The sequence below is a fragment of the Sorex araneus genome, chromosome 2, assembly GCF_027595985.1.
Source record: "Sorex araneus isolate mSorAra2 chromosome 2, mSorAra2.pri, whole genome shotgun sequence".
Taxonomy (NCBI): domain Eukaryota; kingdom Metazoa; phylum Chordata; class Mammalia; order Eulipotyphla; family Soricidae; genus Sorex; species Sorex araneus.
Window position 1 is genome coordinate 96,244,149 of NC_073303.1, and position 27,381 is coordinate 96,271,529.

A 27,381-nucleotide genomic window follows, 5' to 3' on the forward strand; every position below is an offset into this window, starting at 1 on the left:
CGAATGGAGACATTACTGGGCCCGCTCAAGCAAATCGAGGATCAACTCGATGATAGTGATAGTGACAGTGATAGTGATCTCATCTGCAGAGCAAGGAGTAAGCAATCATCTAGAAATTTTCAGGAATTTGGTTCCTCATGGGGGCCAGAAGTCAGAGAGATGCTCAAATAACCATCTTAATATGCTTGTCCTTTACCTTCACACCACCCATACCAATGAGCCACACCATGGCACTGAGGCTTTCAGAAAAATATCCCATTCCAGGATCCTTCACCAATCTTCTTCCTTGGGAGAATTTAAGGAGATGATAGTAAAGGAACTCAAACTATCCCTGGCATGATATAACATTGTGATTCAGTCATTGGTCTTTACCTTCTGAACTCTTAACGGTTTCTTGCCTCATATCTGATTGTACAACTTTTACTCACCATATCATAGACATTTTCTTGTTCTTCTTTCCTAAAGTGACCTCCAAGAGAGGTTAAAGTTGACCGAAGTAAGTAAAGTCCTCATGATGCTAATATACTCCAACTCAAAGTACAGTTTCAGATAAATGAATTAAGGCCCAAGGAGTGGAAAGATCTATGTTAGAGACCTTTATGGGGCTAACACTCAGGCTTCCCGGTATCCACTTTGATGCTCTTTAGAGTGTGCTAAGAAGTAAGGGGGGAAGAAGAGAATCCATTCCCTCTATATGTAAAACTTGATACTGTGATTCCAAAAATTCTTTTATGAGGGTAGGAGCTATGAATTCCGATCAAACTGAATCATCTTATAAATATATAAAGCAATTGGTACACTAAAGATGCCACAAGGTGATAGAAGGAATGTGGCATTCATTTAATCACTCATATATTAAACTGATTCTGAGCATTATATGTTCCTAGTATTTTTTGTTCGTTTGGTGAATGCCCTGCCCCCACACCAGGCTGTCTTCACTCCGGGCCCCTTGGAGGGGGGCGGGGGGTTGAGTTTCTCTCCCCGCCCCAAGCAGAGCCCCAGCAGCTGAAAACCACCAGAACTCAGCCACAGCCATGCCCAAGGCCACTCTCCACACACTCGAACGATCCTCATGCATGAAGGAACTGTCAGAGGAACCCAGGTATGTGCGGCTTGTGCCTGAGATCTCCAAGCCTGCTCTAATCGGGACTGTGCCTCCTCAGTTGCATAAGGAATGCAACTAAGATTAGGACAGACAAAAACTCTGCCCTTATAGAGTCTCCGTTATCTTACCAGGCATACATAAAACATAACCAAAAATAAAGAAAAAGCAGGATACTCTTCTATGACATGATCCAATAGAGTAATAAGCAGGAAGTTTTGGGAGCAGAGATGTTTAATCAGAGAATGATTTCTTGAGAGGCTGGCATTTTAGCAGAGTCCTGATGGACTTGTTCGAGGAAACTCTGTAGAATCCAGGGAGAGGAAGATACAGGGAGAGGCAACAGCAAGAAGGAGGCTAGAGTATGCTGGGTGTGTTTAAGGAATAGTTGTAAAACCAGCATGGTTTAAGATAATAGTAATTCCTGGGGTCCATTTATATGTTCACTATCAAATTTATTAGGATCACCTAGTAATGTATTTAACATCAGCTCTACGAAAGCCTACACTTCACAAAGTTCTGTTCACTTGTTATAAGAAAAGGAATAGAAAGAACCGTGGTATCCAATTCACAGATTTTGGCAGGAAGAGGGGAGCTGATCTGATTAGATGTCATCACCCAAGTCCGGAACTTAGGGCATCCTCATCTGGTTGCAGCTGGTTTGAGGATGGAAATAGGTAATTTGGTAGAGGTGGGAACTAGGTATCAGGATATGATGGTTTTGGTACTGTTGATTAAAAGTGAAGTATAGGAGCAACAAGAGCAAAGACAGTCATTGTAGTCCCTAAACATTCCTGAACAGAAATGAAGAAACCTTTATTACTTCATGCTCTGCCACGGTTTAACTATAAGATCTCGGGAAAGTTACTTTCCCTCAGCTTCTGTTTCTTTAAAATAATCAATTAATTGAGAACATCTCTAGTTTCTCTCAAGTTCTGAACATTGAGAAATCTTTACATTTGCATTGCAGATCATTGAGAGAAGAAGGAATAGAGCCACAGAGAGACAAAAACTATGGAAATCATTCCAAATGTTCTATAGTTTCTCAGAAGTAGGCAAGCTGGTTTAAGCATTTTTAAAAATAATTTTGGTGGAGTTCATGCCTGCTTCAGTCAGCTTAATCAGTAGCTGAATAAATAACAGTATTCTTACATTTATAAAAACAATTATATCATTGGCCATTTGTTATTCCCAAACTATGTTTCTTTACTTTCCACATATAATTCTGCATTTGTCCCTCTCCATCTGACTGATACCTTCTTGTTCCACTCACATAGCAACACATTTTATATATTTCATCTTTTATTATTGTTGAGTAGTATTTCATTGTATGTAATGCCACAATTTATTTAACCACTTATCTGTTCCTTGGGTTGCTCCCAAATCTCAGCTACAAAAATAATAATACTATGAACACAAGAATGCAAATATATTTTAATAACAGTTTGGTCATTAGGATGGGGTCAAGCAGATATCAAGATGTGTATCATATGGAAACTCAATGCTTGATAATTTTGAAGTATGGAGACTTCAAAACTTCAGGGAATATTAATTCTTTTGTGGTGGGTGTAGTATTAGAATGTTTTATCCCTGAACTTTATTGCTAACTTCATTGCTGTAAACTATAAATCCTTCCTTTGAAAAAGGAAGGAAGGAAGGAAGGAAGGAAGGAAGGAAGGAAGGAAGGAAGGAAGGAAGGAAGGAAGGAAGGAAGGAAGGAAGGAAGGAAGGAAGGAAGGAAAATTTTTTTGTTTGGGGGGGCACACCCAGCAGCTACTCCAGACTGTACACTCAGGAATTACTCCTGGTAGTGCTCAAGGGATCATATGTGATTCTGGGGATGGAACCAAGGATGTGCGCATGCAAGGTAAACACCCTATTCACTATCACTACTATCTCTCCAGTCCCAGGAAAAAGAATTTTTATTGAGGAAACGTTTTTATCATTTTAAAACAGCAAAGCAACTTCAAAACCCACTTCCCCCACACCTAACCACTAACCAAGAAATTTCAGAAAGTTTACCGGGTTTATTTTTCACTTCCAGAAACAAATAAGAAAATGTGTTTAGAAAGCACAAGCAAATTTTAAAGATACAATAAACTGCAAATCAAAAATGCTCTCCAAGAATATTGTGGAAGACCAGAAATATTGATATTCTCTGATGATTAGTGTGAGACAAACATAAAGGTAAAGGGGCAAAAGGGGTCATAGATGTGTGCCCACACATATCACAGGAATTAAAAAAAAAGACTTTTTTCATACTCTTATATCCTAAATTTCTTCTAACATTCAGCTTGTACACCTTTAATGAAACTAATTCTCCCGACAGTTGATTTCAATATTTTACGCATTACAAGAATGGGAGCCATATCACAGCGGGTTGGGAGTTTGCCTTGCATGTGGCTGACCCAGGTTCGATTCTTCTGTCCCTCTCAGAAAGCCTGGCAAGCTACCGAGAGTATCCCCACCACACGGCCGAGCCTGGAGCGCTACTCGTGGCATATTCAATATGCAAAAAAAACAGTAACAAGTCTCACAATGGAGACATTACTGGTGCCCACTCGAGCAAATCGATGAACTATGGGATGACAGTGCTACAGTATCTTTTTCTATGGGAAAATCAAGTTCATATGTTAGGAAACTTTTATAGTATAAGGCTTATAGAAAAAAGTAAGGTTAAGATCCATGCTTTTTTATTTTGGCAAGGAAAACAAAAAACAAAAAAAGTGATTACATCAAACTAAAAACCTAATACAATGAGGGTAACATATAATTAAAAGGAAAATATATACTGCTGAATGGGAGAAACTGTTTGCATACCATACATCTGACAATGCGGTAATATATATCACTTACAAAATTCAACAATCAGCATTACAACCAACATAAAACAACCCCATAAAAAATGGGGAGAATACTGAACAGACATTTTTCCAAAGAAAACATCCAGATGGCACAGGAAAAATTGTTCAGCATCAATGATTATTAGGGAAATGCAAAATAAAACCACAATAAAATATCATATCACTGCAGTGATAATGACCTATATTTTATAAAACCCTCTAAGTAACAAGTTCTGGTAGAAGTGTAGGATAAAATGAACCTTCATTCATAGATGGTGGATTTGTAAATTGGTTAGACAGAAAACAGTCTGAGATTTCTGAATACTTAAAAATATAATTAGCATATGGTTCATTAACTACACCTTTAAGGATCTACCACAAAAAAAAATAATAATAATGTACTGACCTCTAAGAACTAACGAGGATAAAATGGGATGAATCAATTTTTCAATTATTCTATTTAATAATAATTTTCCCACTTCAAATATAAGGAAAAGAGTTTCAGATGAAATAAGTGACCTGTTGGAAGCTGCACAACTAGTTGTGAAAGCTGCACAACTAGAAAGGATCTGAGCCTAGGTTTCTCTGATTCTGAATGCCATGCTTTGCATTATTAAATTGTTATTAATCTCAGAGAGTCCGGCAAGCTACAGAGAGTATCCCGCCCGCATGGCAGAGCCAGGCAAGCTACCCTTGGTGTATTTGATATGCCAAAAACAGTAGCAACAAGTCTCACAATGGAGACGTTACTGGTGCCCGCTCGAGCAAATCGATGAACAAAGGGATAACAGTGCTATAGTGCTACTGCTTTTTTCTTTTCTTGGTTTTGGTTTTGGTTTTTGGTTTTGGAGCCAAATTCAGTAGAGCATGGTCTTACTCCTGACTCTGCATTCAAGATCACTCCTGGAGGGTTAAGGGTAGCATGTGAGATATTGGGGATAGAGCCCAAGTCTATTTGCAAAGCAAATGCCCTATCCTGTACTATCAATCTGGCCACCCAAATCCCTACTTTGAAAAGATATATCCATAACTATGTTCCATTGTGGTGCTATTTCCAATAGCTATTATCTGGATATAATAAAACTGCCAAATGCAGAATAATGGAATTTTTTTAAAAGTTGTGATGCACACACACACACAATGGAATACCACTAAACTAAAAAAGGGAAATTATTTCTTTTTCTACACCACAAATGAAATGGAACTTTACTGCAGTATAGATGGTATCATGGTACAAGAAAGAAGTCAGAAAGAGAAAGTCAAATGCCTCATTATATCACATATATGTGGCAAATGAAGCAAAATAGCAAGGAAATATACAGTTTTTTAATAAAAACAAAGTGTAGGTTACGAATACATAAATATAGTTACCAAAAACCAGAAGTATAAAGAAAGGATACTATAGACTGGGTGAATATGTATGTCCATTTTTCTGTTGGGACATGGTGTGGTAGAATTGTCACCCTAAAATGCAGAAATAGTTTTACTATCACAATCCAATGTTACTGCAATAAATTAAAATCATTCATTAAAATTGTTAAAAAGCTCTACTTGCTGAAAACACTTTTATGTAGAAGATATATAGAACTAGAGCCCTTAAAAATATACTGAGTATTAAACACTCTATTCTGATTGGTTGCAATTAAACCTTAAAAACAATTTTATGACTTTCCTAGACAGAAGAAAAAAGAAAGAAAGAAATTTTCCATCACTAAGTATATATAAACCTTTCCATATCTTCAAAATATAAATGAAATCAAGTGGTTAATAATTTGCACAAAGTTGTTGTTCAGTAAATACTAGTTTTTCACAAATTAGTCATTGCTTCTTGTCATTTATCCTGATCTCAGTAATAAAAATATTTTTGCACCAAAACTCTATCCAAGAATCATTTTGTGTATCTCAATAAATATTTTAACATTGCAGGTAACTGGATTTATAAACCTAGATGGAAGCTCTGTAAAATCAAGGACTACTTACTTGGCTATAGTAAGAAACTACTTGTGTGTGAAGGAGTATAGTAATATTAACTGAGACTAAAAATAAAAACGCTAAATCATGGTGAGTTTGCACCTAGATGGCAAGCCCCTAATATCTGCCTCAAGTGCAGATCTCTATTCCAACCTCTATGAAACAAGGTATTAACTAACTACTGATATTCACATGTATTGGTCCATAAGGCCTTCACAGGAATAATGCCCTGAATGCAATTAAATCCCTTCCTACCTTACCTTCAGTTAAACTACATCTAATTGTGTAAAATCAATGTCTATAAATTGATTCATGACATCTTCCTAAATGTTCAAGGAATTTTAAAACTAGATGTTTCTAGGTTCAACACCGGAGTTTATTTGTTCAAAAAGTAACTGTAAAACATTCACTGTGTAGACCCAGGTTAAATGCCAGAGAAAGTGGCAAGGAAAACAGCCATGATCCTTTACTACATGGGAATTGAACTTCAATAAGGAGTAAAGTATTAACTAATAAACTAAGCACTTCACCACAATTTTATGTTTATTTTTTTATTGCTACAGCATTGTTTATAATAGCAAAAATGCTTTATATTTCAGAATAAAATGTGATGACACCAAGCCCTCAAGTAATGTGGCAATATTCCAACACTGTCATTCTTCAGACTTCTTCAGCCTATTTTTAATAACCTCTGTTCTGTTGTCAGACTTTAGTGGCTTATTTTCATTGTATATTGTCTTTTTGTTTGTTTTATTTTTGCATAACACATCCTTGTAACAGCATCAGATACTTTGCTTTCTCCTGTACTATAATCCTCTCTAGTCCTATTCTGACTTTCTTTATCCACTCATATGATATTGAGCACTTGAGTTGTTTCCATAGCTAAGCTTTTGGAAATAACATCACAGTGAATAGGTATGTGGATATCTTTCAAGTTGAACAGTTTTGCATTTCGGGGTAAAACCTCAGCATGGAGAAATTTCCAGTTTGTTATAGATGTGAAGAAATTTACATTTCAAAAAAGAATGAATGAGGGTAACTCTTTAAGGCACGCGCGTGCGTGCGTGCACACACACACGCACACACACCAGAACTTTAATTTTCTATTTTGTTTTTAAAAAATGTATAGGTCATTCTCACAGTTGTGACATGGTCATTATGACTTATATTTCCCTGACAATAAATAATAGTGGACATTTTCCCTGTGCCTGCCTGCCATTTTTGTGTCTTTTTAAAAGAAATATCTGTTCAATTTGTCTCTCCATTTTTTTCATGGAGTTAGTATTTTACTGTTGTTGCTGCTGTTGTTGAGCTTTGTGAATTCTTTATATAGCTTAGATATTAGCCCCATTAGCCCTGTGTCAGATGCCTGGTATGCAAATATTTTCTCCCTTTCAGTGAGGTGGTTTAAGTAAGAGTAAATTTCTCTCGCAGTACACAAACTGTTTTCGCTGTAATCCCACAGTGCATAAACTGGAATTGCCGTAATCCCAACATCCTGTTCAATAAACTTGGAGTATGTGAGAGGGTTGTTTTGTTAACTTTTCTTTTTTTCTAGATTGTTTTATTTGTAATTTTTTGCATTTTATTTTCATAAAGTTGTTCATAATAATTGATTACATTCAATATTTCAACACCAATCCCACCACCATTACTCCCTCTCGCCACCATTATTTTGAATTTTCCTACCACTACTCAAGCCTGAGTCCCCCAGATAGATGCTAGATAATTTATTCAGAATCGCTCGTTATGGATAGCATGAGACATTGCATGGCCACTTTTGTGGCTGCGCACTTCTGATATTCTAAAATTCGAAATAGCGTCCTGAGAAATTTCTGCAGCTAGTTGCTCGGTTCCGAGATCCATCTGTGAGTCTCTGGACCATGGCCATTAGTGCACTTAAATAGCAGCCAGAGGTGGTTCCTGTGCGTGAGAGTCAGGACCCCATAGGGGCAGGGAGATGAGAAGGAGCAGCCCATCCCTGATCCCTTGAGGCCTGGAGTTTGCAGTCACTGGTCCTGTATACCTGGGTTTTTCGCTGGGTTCTGGAAGTTTGCAGCTGCCAGGATTCATAAGGGGCAGGTGGACAGACAATGCCTGCTCCTGTCTGAGGCACCCAGTGAAATCAACTGGCGCAAGGTCTAGAGGCATCTCTACAGTGAGCTGCTCAGTTTTGAGATTCATTTGTGAGTCTAATTTTGTTAGCATTTCATCCAATTAATGATAGACTCAATTACACATCCTTTTAAAGTTGGTGATTGAGATATGGATATTAAAACATCTCTCAGGCCAGAGAAATAGTACAGGGGTTAAGTTACATGTCTTAAGTGCCGTCAACCCAGTTTGAATCCTAATGCTCCTGTGGTCCTGTGTCCCAATCTCCTTACATCCTCCAAATGCCCTATATCTTCCATATATTGAGAGAGAAGAAGATAGAATAAGGGGCCTGAGTTTTAGATGTGGATTAATGTTGGAAAGTTAATGAGATTTAGAGATGCACCAAATTAATTCAGGAAAAATATTCCACTGCTATGTCAGGATGAGAGTAAGGATAAAAATGTGTGGTGAGTTTAAACTGAGAGAATCAATGGTATGATGAAATGGTTTGGACAATTTATTTGGGAAGCAATTGAAAATGAAACGTTTTACCCACTAACGAAGTAAAGAGATCAGACTATAAAAGATGAGAAGAAAATTTCGGACTTCTGAAAGTGCTGAGATATACATAAAAATGAGGCAGGTAAGAATTAGTGTCCAGGGTCTCATGGAAGACAATTCCCCTTTTCCCTGAGATCTAGAAAGCTGGTTCAGAAGCTTCACAAGAGAATCACTGTTCTATCATTGACTCTCTTTGGTGACTCATGGGGATCATGGATTCAGTCAGAATTTTTCGTTTCATTTTGTTTTTTGTTTGGGGGTCAAACCCAGCAGTGGTACTGAGGACTTACTCTTGGCTCTGCCCTCAGGGGTCACTTCTGGTGGAATCCAAGGATCCTTCAGGGATCAACTTAGGCTGGCTATGTGCAAGGCAAGGGATCTACCTGTTGTACTGTAGCTCCAGCCCAAATTTCAATATTTTATTTTCAATATTTTTATAAATTCCACCTCAGCATTGCTTACAAAACAACTGGTTATAGAGCATTTATCATTCTTTATGTCTAAAACTTTTCTTATCATTGGAGAGCATGCTGTTTTTTGGTGGCATTGGCCTTTAAAATTTACTTTTCTAGGTGTTCTGTGGTAATTTTAATTGTTCTAAAACCTGATTTATAAGTTTTAATGTGCTCAAACTTTGATTAAAGTCTGTGTTTTTTTTGATAGAGTGAAAAAGATTTAGAAGTTGTGTTTTAGATTATTTAATATTTTATTTGCATGCCATATTTCATAGATCAATAACACAGCTGGTAGGGTGTTTGCCTTTCATGCGGCTGACCCAGGTTCGATTCCTCCATCCCTCTTGGAGAGCCCAGTAAGCTACCAAAAGTATCCTGCCCACACTTCAGAGCCTGTAAAGCTACCCATAACATATTCTATATGCCCAAAATAGTAACAACAAGTCTCACAATGGAGATGCTACTGGTGCCCGCTCGAGCAAATCAATGAGCAAAGGGATGACGGTGATCATTGAAGAGGTGGTATCCAACATATTACTTGGTGATATTTGAGGTACTCACATACTTTTGTTATATTTGTTGGATAAAGAAAATTGGATGGACCTAAAAAGTAGAACTGAAAATTGGGTAGATATTTTATTTAATACTAGCTTCTTTATTCATAATCTTAATGGAATATCATTAAATTTTGAGCTTATATTCTTTTGCCTACCATAAGGATAAAAAATTAAATTCTCTACAAAAATCTTCTTAAAAGTTAATTGAATATCTATTATTTGGTATATTGTAATAGTTATTGCTTAATAATTAGGAGGAGATCGTTTAGATCCTGTGGATTATTTTATAATATTTCCCCGTTTTTTTGTTATTTTATTGAGGAAACACGGTTTGCAATAGTGTCACTATTTATATTATAAGCATGCAGTTACTGTAAGACCACCACCAAAATGCCAAAATTTACTGATTACTGTCCCTAGACCCCTTGTAGTTGACCTCATACCTCTCTAATCTGTCCCACTTGGTATCATCATTTATGTTGTTATATTTCAAGGAATTGTCTTTATTAAAGATTATTTTTAGTGTTTGTTAGGAACCTGGATAGTTTCCTTCAAAAAAATATGGATGAATAAGAGTCACAAGTTCAGACAGGTTGGAAGTAGTTTATAGGCATGATTTTCTCCAGGTAATAATGTACCAATTCCAGAATTAAATTTAATTTTCTGTTATCTTGAAATAGTTGTCACTGACACATCTGTTGCTTTTCCACATTCAAGATAATTTGTTCTTCTAAATTGTAGGAAACAGTAGGAAACTGCATCTGGGTCCAGGAAAATGCCAGTTTCATTAATGTCATATTATGGAAGATAAAACTTTGATATATGACACATGAATACAGGCTGACTTTACCAGATTGATGAAGAGGAAAGCTCTTATAACTACAGACGTTATTTGGTCAATCATTCTCTCAAGGTATGTATTAAGGGCACAGGGAATAAAACTAGACAAAAGACTTTGAACAGTCCTTCAAGGAGGACTTGAAAAAGAAAGCACACACACAGAATCAGAAGCTTTGGGATGGTGGAGGCAGGCAAAATATGCGTAAAAGAAGGTCAACATTTTGGTGCTGAAAAGGTAATTCAAAGGGTAAGTCACCTGCTTTGCATGCAGCTGACCGCAGCTTAATCTCCTGCATTGCCAGGCATAAACCCTGAGCACACAAAACCAGGAGTAATCCCTGAGCACCACCTGGAGTGCCCCACCAAAATAAAAGAAGGTGAATGAACATTTCTGTATCTCTTGAAGATTGGGCATATATGGATTATGTGAACAATTTTTGATGGGAAGAATACAAACACTTTTGTCGGGAAAACATCAAAGTTGTAGTAAGTATGGATTGGGTAAGAGCACGAGAGGCAGATTGGCAGCATGATACTGATATGCAAGAATAGTCTAATGTAGACAAACTGCAAACAATAAGGCAAAGTTGGACAGGAGAGAGATGTCAATGAATCAACAAGATAAAAACAGCTGAACCGAGGGTAGATTTGAAGAAATGAAGCTCTCTGGGAAAAAGCTCTTCCAAAAGAGGAAAGAGAGGTCAGAAAACATAGCTGCACATGGCGCTACACTAGGAAGACATCTTGAGGTTGACAGCTGGGACATAAGCGGTGCTTACATTCTCTGAGCTGCCAGTCACCTGGAACTTAGGTTCACATATCATTGCAACATCTCATCAATCTGCTCTAAAATTTAGTATAATATTAATTAGTACCGGTGTGCAAACAAGAAACCAAAAGAATAGATTCTGCATTTTCTTATGTGCTTGTATAAATATACTAGACTGCTTATTGTAATTCAATGAACTGGTCCGGGGTAAGGAGAGCACGTGACTCCAGACACCACAGACCACTGCTGTTTCCCAAAATCATGATTTTGTACATTACAGGCTTGCACAGTGAGAGGAAGAGAAGTAGGAAAAATATATATAAGGAAGAAAAAGTGACATTCAGTGTACACCCTGCAGCAATGGGTCTATTTTTATATCCACCACATGAGGCAGAGGGCTTTTGTTGTCATTTTCAAACACCTCTTCATCTTGACCTGGAAAGGATTATATGTGACAACACCGAAATCAGAACATCTCTCCAGGCAATTGAGCAAAGAAACTCTAATTGCTGTGGGTATCCAAAGTTGCAATAATCATCCCAGCTTGTCCCAGCTGCCTGGGAAAGAGGGATCATTAATACCCTAGACAGAAAACACTGAGATTTCACATATGTGAACAAAAAATTATTCACAACAATGTTTTCATTGTAAGGTGGTATAGTTCATTATAAAAATGGTTTATAAAGGGTCTAAACTTTGCCACTGAAGAATCGAAATTGATCCATTTGTTTGGGGGGTCAGGGGGCATAGCCAGTCATGCTAAGGTGCTACTCCTGACTCTGAGTTTAATGGCTACTCTCATGACTGAACCCAAGTTTCCTGCTTGCAAAACATGCACTCCAGTCTATTCAGCTAACCCAACTCTCCAGTCCCAGATTGATTATTATTATTATTATTGCTTGTTTTAGAGACATACCTGACTGTGCTCAAGACCTACTCCTGACTCTGTGCTCAGAGATCACTCCCTGAGGGTCCTGGGGAGCATATGGGGTGTCAGAGTGAAATAGAACCTGGGTTGGCTGTGTACAAGGCAAGCACTCTACCCATTGAACTATAGCTCCGACCTCCAATCCATATATTTTAAAAATGACAATAAATATTAGGATTGAAGAAATACAGTGGATTATAATAATGTTATCTTGGGAACATAAGGTATTTAGCTTCCATATGTACATTTCATTTTTTTAAGCACCACTAATCCCTGGGACCATGACGATGACTTATTAAGTATGCATAGACCAAAATTGTTTTAAAAAATAATGCTGCTAATGTTATTCCTTACCTAGAATGTCCTCCGGTTTCTTTGACTGGAACATTCCTATTTATATTTTATGTCATATTGCAACGCACATCTGAAATATCACTTCCTGGGAGAAATTGCTCTGTCGACTACGAATGCATCTCCCTATCATTTCCTTTAACAAAGCACTGGTTAACTGTAGGCATCAGAAAGTGATTTTTATTATCTGTTTCTTTGTTTAATAAGTTGAATATAAGTTGAATATGAAGCCATTACTTATTTTCTACCTTAGTTGCTTGGCATAATTTGGCACATAGTAGGTTTATAAGAGATATTGATTAATAATTCACTCCAAGGCACAGACAGAAAATATTTTTAGGTTCTAAAAACTCTTTGGAATACACTGACAGAGAGGGAGAAAGTTAATGATTAATAATTTCTGACAATCTTTTTCTTCTATCTCATGCCAACATTTTTTCTTGACATGCACAGGTAGTCTCCACATTCCTTTACAACCAAATAAACTGTGTTAACCATAATTTCCTACTTGTAAGGTCACAAAATTAAGATACTAAAGGATAAAATATTTTTCTGTATTGTGTAGTGCAGAGAGTCTCTTGCCCACACGCCTAGCTGTCTTCCCCAGGGTCCCTCAGAGGGGATGGGCTCCAGCTTCCTTCCCCGCCCCGAGCAGAGCTCCCGGCAGCTGAAGGCCAGCGGAACCTAGCCACAACCATGCTCAAGTCCCCTCTCCACATGTTCGACAAGCCTCACGCATGAAGGTACCAGCAGAGGAACCCAGGTATGTGTAATACCATCAACGGCCAACATCCAGAGACTTAAAAGCAAGCTCCCAGAAGCGCGAAGCCGCTTTGCAGCCATGCGCTATCTTATAACATACTTCTCCCTCTGGGAGAAACTAGCAAGCTACTGAGAGTTTTCTGACCACGTGGGAGAGCTTCACAAGCTTCCCATAGTGTATGCATATGCCAAAGACAGTAACAAGCTGGATCTCATTCCTTTGACCCTGAAAGAGCCTCCAGTGTGGCACCGTTGGGAAGGCCGAGTACAGAGAGGCTTCTAAAATCTCAGGGATAGGATGAATGAAGAGGTTACTGAGACTGCTCGAGAAATTCGACAGTCAATGGGATTTTGTGATTCGTGACTGTGAATGGCAGAATTAAAAGGGAGCATGCTCTCTCTCTCCATGTGCGTTCACTGGTTGGGCCATTTTAACACCACCTTGGATGGCCAACAGCGATGGATGAAAGGAGGATAAAACAGGAGCCAGTTTGGTTGGTGATCAGTTGCTGTTCATTCTAGCCTCCTCATGCCCCTGTCCTGTCTCACTCAGCTCCCCATTCCATGCTAGTCTCTCTACACTCAGTCGCTTAAGGGTAGCAACCAGACCTAGCTCAGGTAGCACAACCAACATATGAAAGCCCATCCTTCCAAACTCTTACAGCCAGGAGACCTGCTCAAGGGTGAAGTACACCCTACGGGTATATTTCTCCTTTCCTTAGTCCAATAAGGAATTGACTTAGTTACCACTCAGGCTTTTCCTTAAAGTCTTCCATCACCCCATCCCCCAAATATTCTACTTTAACCATATTTTATGTTCACTAAACATCTTATTTCTACTTCTTAATATTAGTCATTTTGTATGGACACAGTAAGAGATACATTAAGCATGTAGGGTGACTCTCCTGGGGGCATCTCACTATAAATCCCAGACTACAGTGCTCAGGCCAGATTAGTCTTTCCTAACCCTAGCAGGGTCCTAATCCAGTTGCTACCCTTTGGATCATGACAGACTTTGTCCATGACTGTGCTCTTAACTTATAGTTAAGTATTTTGGCTCTTTGCCTGGCCTGTTTCAATGCCAGGGTAGTTCAGAGCTTGTCCTGGGTTCATCCAGTCCTTCTTCAGGACCCTGCTTTTGGTGTGCTAGGAAATAAGAGCAACTTAGGTTTAAGTCGAGAAAACAGGAGTGAATATTATTCAGAGAAAAAGTCCCAAGTTACAAAAGCATAGCATTAACTTTCTTCCTGTGTCTACACAAAAAGGACATTGCTCTGAAGTAAACTATGCAGAAGGACATAAGGAGCAGAGAAAATCAATATTTCACAAATACAAATCAACAGAGTCTGATTTGGGGATAAAGGTGATTGACCAGTTCGGGAAGCAGAGCACAGAGAAGAGGTTAAATATAAACACAGTGCCCCCGAAACACTGTGATAGGTGTAACCCAATAAACCTACGATCCCCACAGCCAGGGAGAAAAGACAAACCAATGTTATCCTACACTCTATGCTAGCTCCTTTAAAAAATTATTTTTCTTGTTTTTTCCATAATCTAGGTTAGTGTATGGTCTTTTGAAGAAGCTCAACTTCCCTGTTGCAATGGGCTGTGACAAAGTTCTGACTACTTTCCCCAAAGGGCATCGTTCCATGCAACGATTTAGAGTCTATTCTGGGCTTTTCAAATTCCTCCCAAATCAAAGTAGAGTTTCTGAAGTTTATATGATTTCTGTTAGATTGACTCCTTCATAAAGCAAGTAAAACAATCTAAAGATATTTTCTCGGCACCCTTTCCTAAGGTAAGTCATTCACATTCATATTCACCTGTATCTTTGAGAGAATAACCCCTAATTCCAAGTGCTTAGCTTGATTCCCTCTTTGCAATATTAAATCAGTGTATTCTAGACTATCTTTGCCCAATAGTACACAAAATTCTACACACCCAAAATAAATATAACTAAAAGTCTTTTTTTTTGGCCTGAAAAGTCATGTTTTCATGAAGATCCGTGATGCTGGCAGACTCTGTCCCAGGCATCCAAGCTGAAATTCAGAGCCAAAGCATCTTCAGTCAATAAAAGAGACGTCTAAGTAGACCTCCTTGTCCTTAGTCCAAAAAGAATTCTGAGGTAAGAAGAAAATTTTATTTATTTTACTATAAATTCTAAACCCCTCTCATTTTCAAAGACATATGCCAATTGACTTAGTTACCATTCAAGCTTTTCCTTAAAATCTTCCATCACTGCATTCCCCAAATATTCTACTTTAACTATATTTTATGTCCACTAAACATACCCAAATCCTCAGACCCACTGTAATATATTTATTTACTTTATTTCTCTGGTTCTTATGTCAGTGAGATGGTGCTACGCAGGACCTTGAATCCAAAACTTCTTATGGAAGTTTATCGATAGCTCTTTATGAAAGTATAATCACACTTTAAGTCTGGATAGATATTGATTATCAGTGGTACCTTGACTCTATGATCAAAAATTCCAAGGTCACTCCAACCCTAGTTCCAGCACTCATCCTTGTTCCTAGAACCCAAAATAAGGATGCTGTGCCTAGAGTCACACTTTATTTAGAAAGAAAGTTCAGAAAATAGCCAGATAAGTACATTCTGATATCAAATATGAAGATGAAAGGATATCATACACTCAAAAAATCAACACATCATAATATAAAAGGATATAAAAGAATGACTTTTATATGGTGCACAATCTGGTTAATCAGTGCTCTTTCTGTTACAATTGATGGGAGCTTGACTCAAACCAACTTGAGCTATAAAAGGCAATAAATTTTTCCTATCACTGAAAACTCCATTGATATATTTAGATTCATTTTTGACTGAATAAAGTTATATGGCCTTTCTCTCTGTCTTAGCTTGGTTTAACTTACCACTGTTTTCCTAGGATGGTTTTAACCAAGGCTGAGAAAAGTTCTTGGTTTAACTTTCTCCGGTGTCTTCCTAGGATGATTTTCTCCAAGGGTGAGAAAGTTCTAGAGATTCCACCCTAACAAGTTAATAATGTCAGAAAAGAAAGTATCTCTTTCATAGCAGTTTCCAAAGGTTCAGGGTTGGTTCTCAATGAAAAAAAGCTTAGGTTAGATTTCCATCATTGATATATCACATCTCTCAGAAAGAATCAATATAGCACCAGGAAAAATCAAGATTTGTGGAAATAAAAGAGATCAAATGTTGGGCAGGTCAAAACAATCAGTGTCTACAATGGTTGATAAAATAAGATAGGTGGCTGAGAACTCAATGGGAGAAGGATGTAGGATGACATTACTTTGTCCTTTCCCTCCTTGCCACAAGTAGCTTGTCCCGGGTTTTTTCCGGAGTTTAGGCTTACCCCAGTCACACCCATCAAGGTGTTCCCGAATCTCTCCCATCCCTTTGTTTAGCTATAATCACTTCTCCATGCTCTCTTCCCCAAAAGAGTTAATCCGCGTCTTTCCCTTAATCTGACTCTGCTAATTTGCAAGGTCAGACCTTCTTAGGATACTGAATTTATATTATATAATATTGCCTTTCTCCTCTTCTTGTGCGTTTTGAATAATTTACTTTAAAGCTATGTCTGTTTTGTATAGACACAAGAAGACAATATTATGTTTTTATAACTTGGGAATTAATTGGCCTCAAATATTATTCCCTCCCGGGCATCTGCTTTCTCCACTTAAGCCTCAGTTGCCCTCAGTTCCTAGCACCCCAAAGCAGGGTCCCCGACGTGGGATGGGAAGGATCCAGGGCAAGCGGTGAGTTATGTGCTACCCTGGCATCGAGATGGGCCTGGCCAAAGTGCCTAATTCTTAACTATAAGTTAAGAGCTTGATCATAGACAAATGCTGTCATGATCCAATAGTAATTATGAGACTAGGACCCTGCCAGGGATAAGAAAGACTGATCTGGCCTGAGCACTGTAGTCTTGATGTCGTTGGGCCCCACGGGTGACTTTCGTGAAGCAGGGAGGAGAAAGATGTCACTTTCTCCCCAGCCGCCTCTACCACCCGGGACCCAGAGTTACTGGGTTCTTGTCTTCACTCGCGGAAAAGAATTCCAGGAGTAGACAAGCAGTGAAGTAACAGATTTTATTTAGAGGTTTCTGAGGGAAGGAGGAAGGGATAAGTGGAAAGGAAAAAACAATAGGAGTAACGCGCTCAAGAGAGAACGCGGGCTTCTCCAAGGGTGGAGGAAGCTCTACACACAACCTAGCACTGGACACGAGAGCATGAAAGTACACATCTCAAGGGGGGAGATGCGGGCGACACATGTGCTCGGGGACCACATGTGCTTGGCCACATGGGCACAAGCAGCACATGGGCTCAGGCAGCATATGCGCGCACTTCCTTTGTTCCAGGTGGCCTTTATAGGGTCTCTTCAACCTGCCCCCACATGGGGGCTTCTTCCCAGGTAAAAGCCCGTTGCTAAGGAGGTTACCAGGGAGGTTGGGAGTGGTGATGGTCTTCTTTAGGCTGGATCACATTTTAATCAGATTAAGGGAGAAGTCTATAGAATTCCAGGAACTTCCTGGGGAGGGGTCCAACCTCCTCAGGGTCCACTGAAGGTCTTATCAGGTCTGTTTTTTGTATCCACAGGGTGGGTCAGTCTCAGGATTCTCCTTCCTGGTGACTTTATTAATCTGTTTCATTGCCAAGGGCCTTTCCCTATCTACCTGCCTACATCAGTCTGAGATTGAGATGGCCTCTGGAGAGCAATTCTATAAGCTTTAATGCATCTCTTATTGTGTCCATACAAAATGATTAATATTATGAATTCTTATATGTTTGCTGGCTGAGGAGAAGAGAAACACATTCATGGGACTCTGCCCTTGGGTGGATCCTCCTGCTGAAAGAGAATTAAGTCCTAGGAGAAGCATCCCCTAAGGGAAAGGAACCTCAACCCTATTGATGGTGACCACACCTATGTGTACGCCCCAACCCCCTCATGCTGTGGAGATTTAACTAGGCTGTAAGAGTGGGTTGGGGGGCCAGATCCACGGGGGCCAGATCCAGAGATCCAGAGAGAGACCGAGAGCGGGAGAGAAGCAGGGAGAGAGAATGAAATAAACTGATCGAGCAACCAGTTTGGCCTTCTTCCTTCCGTCGCCTGCCCTTGACCGACAGCACACACAGTGGTTCCAGGGCACCGGACGCGGGCGGTGAGACAGAGCCACCCGGAGAGCCCGAGAGTGAGTGCTCGCGCTCCTCGGCGAGACTTAGTTTTTTACAAAAGGAGACCTAAATTTTGTGGGTTGCGGGTGATTCTGATACCTTTGATTATAAATAAAATCCCATATTGACTTCTCTCTTATCTAGAGCACATGGATATAGGCACAGATGATAGTAAAACAGAAAATTCCTCTTACCCATGTTAATGATGTAAAGGACACATCGATTAAAATCTACTTGTAAGTGAAACGGCATCTTTTTCAGATAAATTTTCCAGAACAAATAAAAAATATGCATTGAGAATAAATCTGGATATATCAATTAAAAACTCTATTTTTAGAAAGGGAAATGAGGCAAGCCGTATGGGAGAAATAATATTAGCTGAGATTTAAAAGTTTATTGTTGTGTGCCCACCAATGTCACATGCAGCCCTTTAGCATACAGTGTTTAGTTAGAGAATATTTCTTACTTTAGAATCTTTAATCTGGATAAGACAGCTTCTCACATTCTAATCTTTCTGTGTTATGTAGCAAGGGTTAAAGATCCAAAGGTGTTTCAAATACCACCAGCTATGATAATCTTACATCAGAACTAAAGCCTTCATCTAGGCTCTATATCTACCATGCTTCTTGAAAACCCATGTCAAACTCCCCCTTCTCCTACAAGCACTCCTAATAACCTTATTTCGTTTGTTTGGTTTGATTTGGGGATGATCAGGTTTAGTCCTGGATCTGTGCTCGGGGGTTACTCCTGGTAGTGCTAGGGTCTCTCATGAGGTATCAAATGTGGAAATTTGAACCAGGGTCAGTGGAATACAAGGAAAGTACCTTAAGCCCTGTATTATTTCTCCAGGACCTACCATTAGTTTAAGCTAGATCCTCCTCCCCTAAACAATAGTGTGGTGTTTATTTTCTCATGATATCACTTATCACAGTCTGCTTTTGAATCAGGGTTATTTATGTATGTGTCTGTCTTCACTGATAGACTGTGAGTTCCCAACAGGCCTTAAATAGCTCTTATTCATCTCCATATCCCCAACAGTGTCAAGTGCAGCCCTCTATACTGAGTAAATACTCAACAAATGTCTGCCAGATTGCTAAATTCAATCATGTTAGTTCTTCACACAATATTTTTCAAAGGTCCCTTATTAAGTATAGCATTGATTCTAACTTTTAAAAGATCTATGCTCCTTTTAAGAAATAAAAATTATGTTCCTTCTGTTGGTATTTTTAGGATATAATAAATATTCCCTTCTTTTTTCACTTATCTTTGAATCAGTTTAAAAAATTTGACACAGAGTAAGACAGAAGTTCAAAACAACCTTGTTAGTGATAAAAACAAAACTGATTAATTCACATCAGCAGAGATGCCCCTGCAAGTGGTGATAATCTCTGTAAATGCTTAGTACAGAGAAGCAACACAACAATTCATTAGTTTTTCTGGGCAAATGACTTTCAAGAGAAAGGATGAGCTATGTACGTAATTTCGGATGGTTTCTTTTTTTGTTTGTGTTTTTGTTTTGTTTTGTTTTATTGAATCACCATGAGCTAGAGCATTACAAAATTGTTCATGATTGCCTTTCAGTTATACAATGTTCCAACACCCATCATCACCCACCAATGTAATTTCCCAGCACCAATGTCCTCAGTTTCCCTCCCACTCCTTCAAGCCACCCCCAACCCCAGCTTGCCTCTATGGCTGTGCATGCATCATTTTCTTCCCTAGTTTATATTCAATAAGTCACAGACGAAGGACAAAAAAGCTAGAGATGCTGTGAATGTTTCTGTCATGAAAAGCCCCTCCAGAACATGGGAAGCACCAGGTGTGTCTTCAACAAACACTTCTCTCTATTCTTTCCTGTGGAATAATAAAATAACTATTTCTCATCTACTTTGTCCCAACACCATAATAAACTTAGAATATAGTAGTAAATGAAGCAGGTAAAATTTCAGTATCCAAAGATCTTACAGTTTAGTGTGATAAATAGATATGAAACTGCAATTGAAAATTCAGCATCACTCAGGAACTGTGGAGTCACCCAGACATTGAAGTGCAAGAATTTTAACTGATGACATAACATTTTGGCAAGGATCTACTGATGGAGAAATTTTAGGTTGAATAAGAATACAGATAGACATTTTAATGGTGAAGGGAAAGGGAGACAAATGGAAAGGAGAGAAGATTCCCAAAGAAACAAAACAAGAAAGGCAAAGGATTTGATGTAAGGAATGATCTGGACATTGTTGTTGTCTTGGTGGGAGAGCCAGGCCACCCCAGCAGTCACGGGACCTGTTGAACCAGGGGGCACTGGATGGGTAGGGGACAGGACCATGTGGTGCTGGGAATCCAATGCTGGTTGAGCACTTACCAAGCATGAGCCTTAACCACTGTGCTATATCCTGGACCCAGGATAAGGAATTTGGTTGATAGACACTATGTTCCTCACGTGGCTGGGAAGAGTCTATGCTTTCTAAAGATTTCCTTGCCTTCACCAGATGATTTCCTCACTTTTTTCTCTTATCCTCAGGCTTTACATCTGCTGCTTAGTCTCCTCCTATTACCACATTCATTTCCATAAAAATCTGATGACTTAATAAATCAATGAGTGTCCAGTTCTTCAAATGAAATTTTAGCAACACAGATGAAGAAAGTTAATATGTTTTAATGAGAACTTTAATCTCAAAAGGAAGTAGGTGTTTAATTGTAGTTTAACCTGTACTAACTCAATAAATTACAGGGAATTCCTTACTCTCTCTGGGCCCCAGTTAGAATCTATTAAATGGGATAAGATTATTTATCATCAGTTTTGTTGGAGAATAAAGTAAAAGACAGATTTAAAAGCATTCAGTATGTAATATGTACATAATAATTACTATATTCTTTTCTTTCTTTCCCTCAAATATACTTATCAAGTGGATATCTTTTCACATCTGTTAGTTTAAGCTATGAGGATTATAAATAGACTGAAAAGCTTATAGTAATTGTGGTAGGAGTAGATTTATGTTGAGAATCTGTAAGTATCAAATGACCACTTTGATGCATCGTTTGTTAATATGGTTATTTTTTATGAAGTAGATACTCATGGCAATAAATTTACATTTTTAATGAAATGTAAATTAGATGCATTAAAATTACATAATTAAAACCCTCTTTTTGAATTCTGCAGTTCATTGAGAGTATATTTATAATGATTTGTAAACATAATCTTCTTTCAGTTCCTAAAAATCACCTGAAAAGAAACACCACATCTCTGTGAAGCTGTTAAATTGGCCATAATTTCTCTTTCTGCCCCTCATTTCAAACATGTAAAATAAACTTGTAGACATCAGGAAGTATATCAAGGTGCTCAGTTAGTAGAACCATTATTCATACTGGATCAGTATGGGCCTATAGCTGTAACCTATGCTAATAAACCTAACTTATTTTTCAGCACAAGATAAAATTATTTTATTTTATTTTTTTTGAATTGAGAGCCACAAATTAATTCACACATATATCATCATCATCATCATCATCATCATCATCATCATCACACATGTATAGACAGTTTAACTATGACAAAGAAGCCAAGAGCATAAAAAAGAAAAACAAATGTCTAACAAATGGTCCTGAGAAATTATATAGCCACATGAAAAAGAATGAAATTAGAGCAGTATCTCACACCAAGTGCAAAAGTTGACATCAATAGATATAAGACTTAAATGTTAAATAAAATGGATAAATTTTTGTATCTTCTCAAATTAATATCAAATACTAGCTTTAAATATGCTTTTAATCAAGGTTAAAAAAAAGAGGATGGCAAAATATTAAACACTTTTGAAACCTTATCTTGGGTGAGGGCATATGACAAAGTTCCCTTCCATATGTCTTGTGGGAAGAAATGACTCATTACTCTGTGTGAAGTTCCCCAGTTGCCTCTTCCTTTCACCAACTCTTTGTATATGTTTAAAAAGTTATGGAGAAAGGTTACTCATGACATTTTTCCATACACCCTTGCGTTAAAAAATAGTTATTATATTTTATCTTAAACACACATGGGACCTCTATATGTTCTGGAATGACAACTCCACTGTCACTCTCTCACTGCATATATATATACATATATATGTGTGTGTGTATACATTATATATGTGTGTGTCTGTTCATTCATTCATTCATACAATTCTTAGTGAACATATGTTACTTGCTAGATCATTTACTAGTTAAGAAGTAAAACAATGAAATGATAAAACTCTAGGACCTCACACTATAGAGGGAAATTTATATTCTCAAGAAATAGAATATTTTAATGTCTGTCACCACCTCAGTATAATGGATTAGTTGATGTGGTAGAGCTTGGGCCCAGGTGTCCTGGAAATGAGGAAGTATTCCTTTGTTGATAAAATTATTTTATTAAAGGATTTTATATTGTGATAAATATATCCCTTTTGGAATTCATGAAGGATAATTCACTTTACTAATATGGAAGAGAGATTCCAGGTTTCCTCTTCCCCTTACCATATTTTAGATCCATAGGAAAGGGAAAAGAAGTTTGAGAAATGTTGTTTTCAATCCTTTGCTTTTTCACTGTTTTTTCTGGGGGGGGGGTGGAGTTCCTAACATTTCTCCCAGAATACCAACTAGAATAAAAAGTCTAAATTGTGTGATCCATGGACTAATGCATTGACTCCAAACCACAACTTATTAGTAATTTAAATTCTCAGACTTTATCCTAAACCTGGAGAATCATAAATTGTACAAGATTATAAACTAGTGCTACATTCTGCTCTCCATGGGAAAGTTTAACAATCATTGATCTAATGTAGAAAAAAGAAGAGGAATAGCACCAATGACACTCACACTCCATCTTACTCCACAGTTAAGGCAAACAATAAACAGAATTGAACTCATTTTTCCCAAAGTGTAGATGAGCCTAATCATAACTGCAGTAAAATTTTATTTACTCATCTGTAAAATAAAGAGTGACATTTGTTGAGTCCTTTCACATAAATTTCTTATTCCTATGTTTCTTCTATGTTATTGCCTTCCCTTCCACACACTCAGCCCTCAAAAAACAGTGTGAGCTAGCAGTCAATTTCTAAAAATAAATTATGACCACTTAGAAATAGGTAGTGGTGCATTACGAAGTTCAAAAACTTCATACACACAAGACATTTTTGTAGAATATAATTTAGTCAGAGGAACAAAAAAAAAAGTCATCGTATCCTAAAACAAATAGTTGAATTTATTCCTTGCTAAACAAGGAATATTTGCTCTTACAAAGCAAACCAGAAAGAAAAATCATATAGGATTATGGAGAGTATGAAGCTCAGAAATTGGCTTGACCTTCACTTCAGCCTTGGAAGTTCAGATCCTGGAAGGAAGCTGTAGCTGATTTTCAGAAGTATAATTACTGAAACAGAATTGGAAAAATCAATCTTTACTTAAAAGTTGGTCTGGTGATCTTTATTCTGTACAAAAGAACCGATCAAAGGTCATCCTGTCTCTTCTAACTATAAATTAGATAGATAGGAATAACCTCCTCCACACCTTTATTGGGTACATTTTACCAGAAATTTTCTTTTGTATAATTGAAGATTTTCCTTGATTATTGCAAATCCCATCAATAGTTCTAGATGGTGTATATAATGAGAACTCATTGGCAGTGGACTCCTTCTTTTCAGCCCTACTAATTTTCTAGTTAATAATTCATCCTGGGTTTAGAATGGTGTACAGAAAGTAAATTACCTTTATACATGCAGATAACCCAGGTTTGATCTTAGCACCCTATATGATCCACCAACCCTTGCCAGGAGTGATCCCTGAGCAGAAAGTTAAGTTCAAGCCTTAAGCAGAGCTGGATGTGACCCAAAACAAACAAACAAAATACTCCATCTTTCGTTGCCCACCTTACTTTGGGTATTATTTTGAATATTATTAGCCACAGCTAATATATTTGACTATTGCACTTAAATTTTTTTTGCTATTTTGGACCACAACCAGCTGTGCTCCTGGCTATGTTCAAAGAATCATGTGGTGCCAGGAAACTAATAAGAAGTCCCTGTATGTAAACATGTGCTCTAGACCACCAAGTTATTTCTCCAGTCCCATTTCACATTTTTTAGGAGACCGTCATGGGCTGCTCTGAGCACTCAGAAATAGCATCAACCTGACACATGCTGCCCGAGCCCATGTGCTGCTTGTGCCCATGCAGCCGAGCACATGTGGTGCCTGAGCACATGTGTCACCTGCATCTCCCCTCTTAAGATGTGTACTTTCATGCTTTTGTGTTCAATGCTGGGATGTGTCTAGAGACTGTCTCCATCCTTACTGTAGCCCGGGTTCTCTCTTGAGCACTTTATTCTCTCTTTCACACTCTCTCCCTCCACATCTAAATACCCTCCAAATAAAAGTCTATTTATTAAAAAAAAAAAAAGAAATGGCACCAACTCATGCAAATCTGCATGGTTCAGAATCTGCAGTGCTGACTGCTATCATTTCAGCTAATAGACAGAGCTATATCTTATGTCCTGCAGCCTTTTTGCGATTCTATGTAGAACTCATCCAAGGCCTGTGTGCTTCACTAGACTTATTTCCAGGAATCTGTTACAAGGTTCCTTCTAACAGGAGTCCAGAACAAACTGAAAATCTGTCACTTCTTCAGAATTTCTTTATCCACAGGGAGAAATCACTTGGGGACTGAGAAAGGCAAAGTGAAGAGAGAAGAAAAGAGAGATTGCTTACACATTCTATTTTTTCCCTCAAGTTTATGGCTATAGCATTTTATTTTCCAAGATAGGTCCTAATCTTTTTGGTTCTAAGAACAAGAGGAGCTCCCCTTAGTTTTGTTACCTACACTCCTCATCACCTCCAGGATCTCACCATTCTACAAGGAAGTGATCATTGACATAAGGGAGGGGTTCAGCAGGGTGACACCATTTCAACAAAACTCTTTAGTGCCACCCTCGAGAACATCATATGCTGACTGTAATGGGAAGGATGGGAGTGGAGATAGATGGTCAGCAAGTATACCACCTCTGCCTCACTAATGACATCGTTCTAATAACACCAAACATTAGCCAAGTGGCACAAATGCTGGCCGGCTTCAACTACGAGTGTGGAAAGGTCGGACTACAGTTGAATCTCAGCAAAATGATGTTTATGGAAAACGAACTAGTCCCTGACGTTCCATTTGCTCTCAACAGAACAAACATCTCCAAATGCAGCAGCTATGTGTACCTGGGTCGAGAACTCAACATGAGGAACAACTTGACACCAGAACTGTGCAGGAGGAAGAGAGCAGCATGGAACGCCTTCAAGAGCATCGAAGAAGTTGTTAAGAGGACAAAGAACATCCGGCTTTGGGCACATCTTTTCAACTCCACCATTCTTCCTGCGCTAACATACGCCTAAGAGACCTAGGTCCTAAGAAAACACAAGAATGCTATTCGGGTATCATAAAGAAGAATCTAAAGAGCTATGCTTGGAATATCACATTTCATTCAAGTGAGAGAAGGAATCTGGAGTTCCAACCTCTGTCGACAATCAAGAATCAAGGACGCTGTCTCATTTGCCAAGTCTTCGAAAATCAGAAGGGCCAGACATGGAATGCGATTTAGAGATGACCGCTGGACTAGAACTGTTACTGACTGGATTCCATAGGACATCAATCTACGAGATGGTCAGACTTCTTCGTCAAAACCCTGAATGAATGGATTGAGGTTCTTCGTGTTCCTGGAGCGAGCAGATACTATTGTGCTACACTAGCACTCGATGGGGACGAATGGAGACGTTACTGGCACCCTCTCGAGCAAATCGAAGATCAACAGGATGACAACTGACAAGTGACACTCCTCATCATATTTCTTCCCAGAGGAAATGAGCAGAGAAAAAAAAGTATAGGTATACTCTAAAAGAGAAAGAAAAATTACAAAAGGGGAAAAAAGCTAAAGACCACTTAGTATTTCGGAATTACAATTTTCTGAAACCTACTCAAGTATAAAATATATAAACTTCTTGTTCAATACTCTATGTTATTATCATAGAAAGAGATACTTTTCAACTATTTCTTGACCATTTCTTTTAAAACTGATCTTAATTTTAGTATTTCAGGAAAAAAATGTATTAACTATATTCATTCTCTAGAGTCAAATATTTTGCCACACAGTAGGTCTGATGCAGAGTTCAGTGGCGTCCTCTGTTAAGTACAGTTAAACTCAAATACCCAACAATCAGGCAAGGCTGAATGATTAAGCAATCAGGCATCAGTAGCTCCTCTTCAAAATATCTACATCTATAGTTTTATATATGTATATGCATAACAAGGCCCCTCTCCACATGTTTGGATGAGCCTCAAGCATGAAGGTACCGGCAGAGAAACCCAGGTGTGTGGGCCCCAGGGCTGAGACCTCCAAGCCTGCTCAGATGGGGACTGGGCCTCTTCCTCCCAGATTTCCCATTTTCCAGTAGCTAGACGGTCACACCCAGGGACTACCCCCGGTGCCGTGTAATCCCACCAACGGCCCACACCCAGAGACTTAAAACCAAGCTCCCAGAAGTAGCCGAGAGACATTTTATAGCTTAGTTTTCCCTCTGGGAGAACCTTGCTAGCTACTGAGAGTTTCCTGCCCACATGGGAGAGCCTCACAAACTCCCCACGGTGTATTCATATGCCAAAACCAGTAACAATGCTGGGTCTCATCCCCTGACCCTGAAAGAGCCTCCAATGCAGCATCATTGGGAAGGACAAGTAAAGAAAGGTTTCTAAAATCTCAGGGCTAGGACGAATGGAGACATTACAGAGATCGCTCAAGAAATTCGACGATCAAGGGGATGATGATGATGATGATGACATGCATAACATATATTTATATTATATATGTATAACATATATGTAGTATATGTATATATATTACATATATACTCCCTTGTCAATGTCTTGATTTTCATTTTTCTAGTTATTTATTTATCTATTTATTTATTTTAACTTGGTCTTATC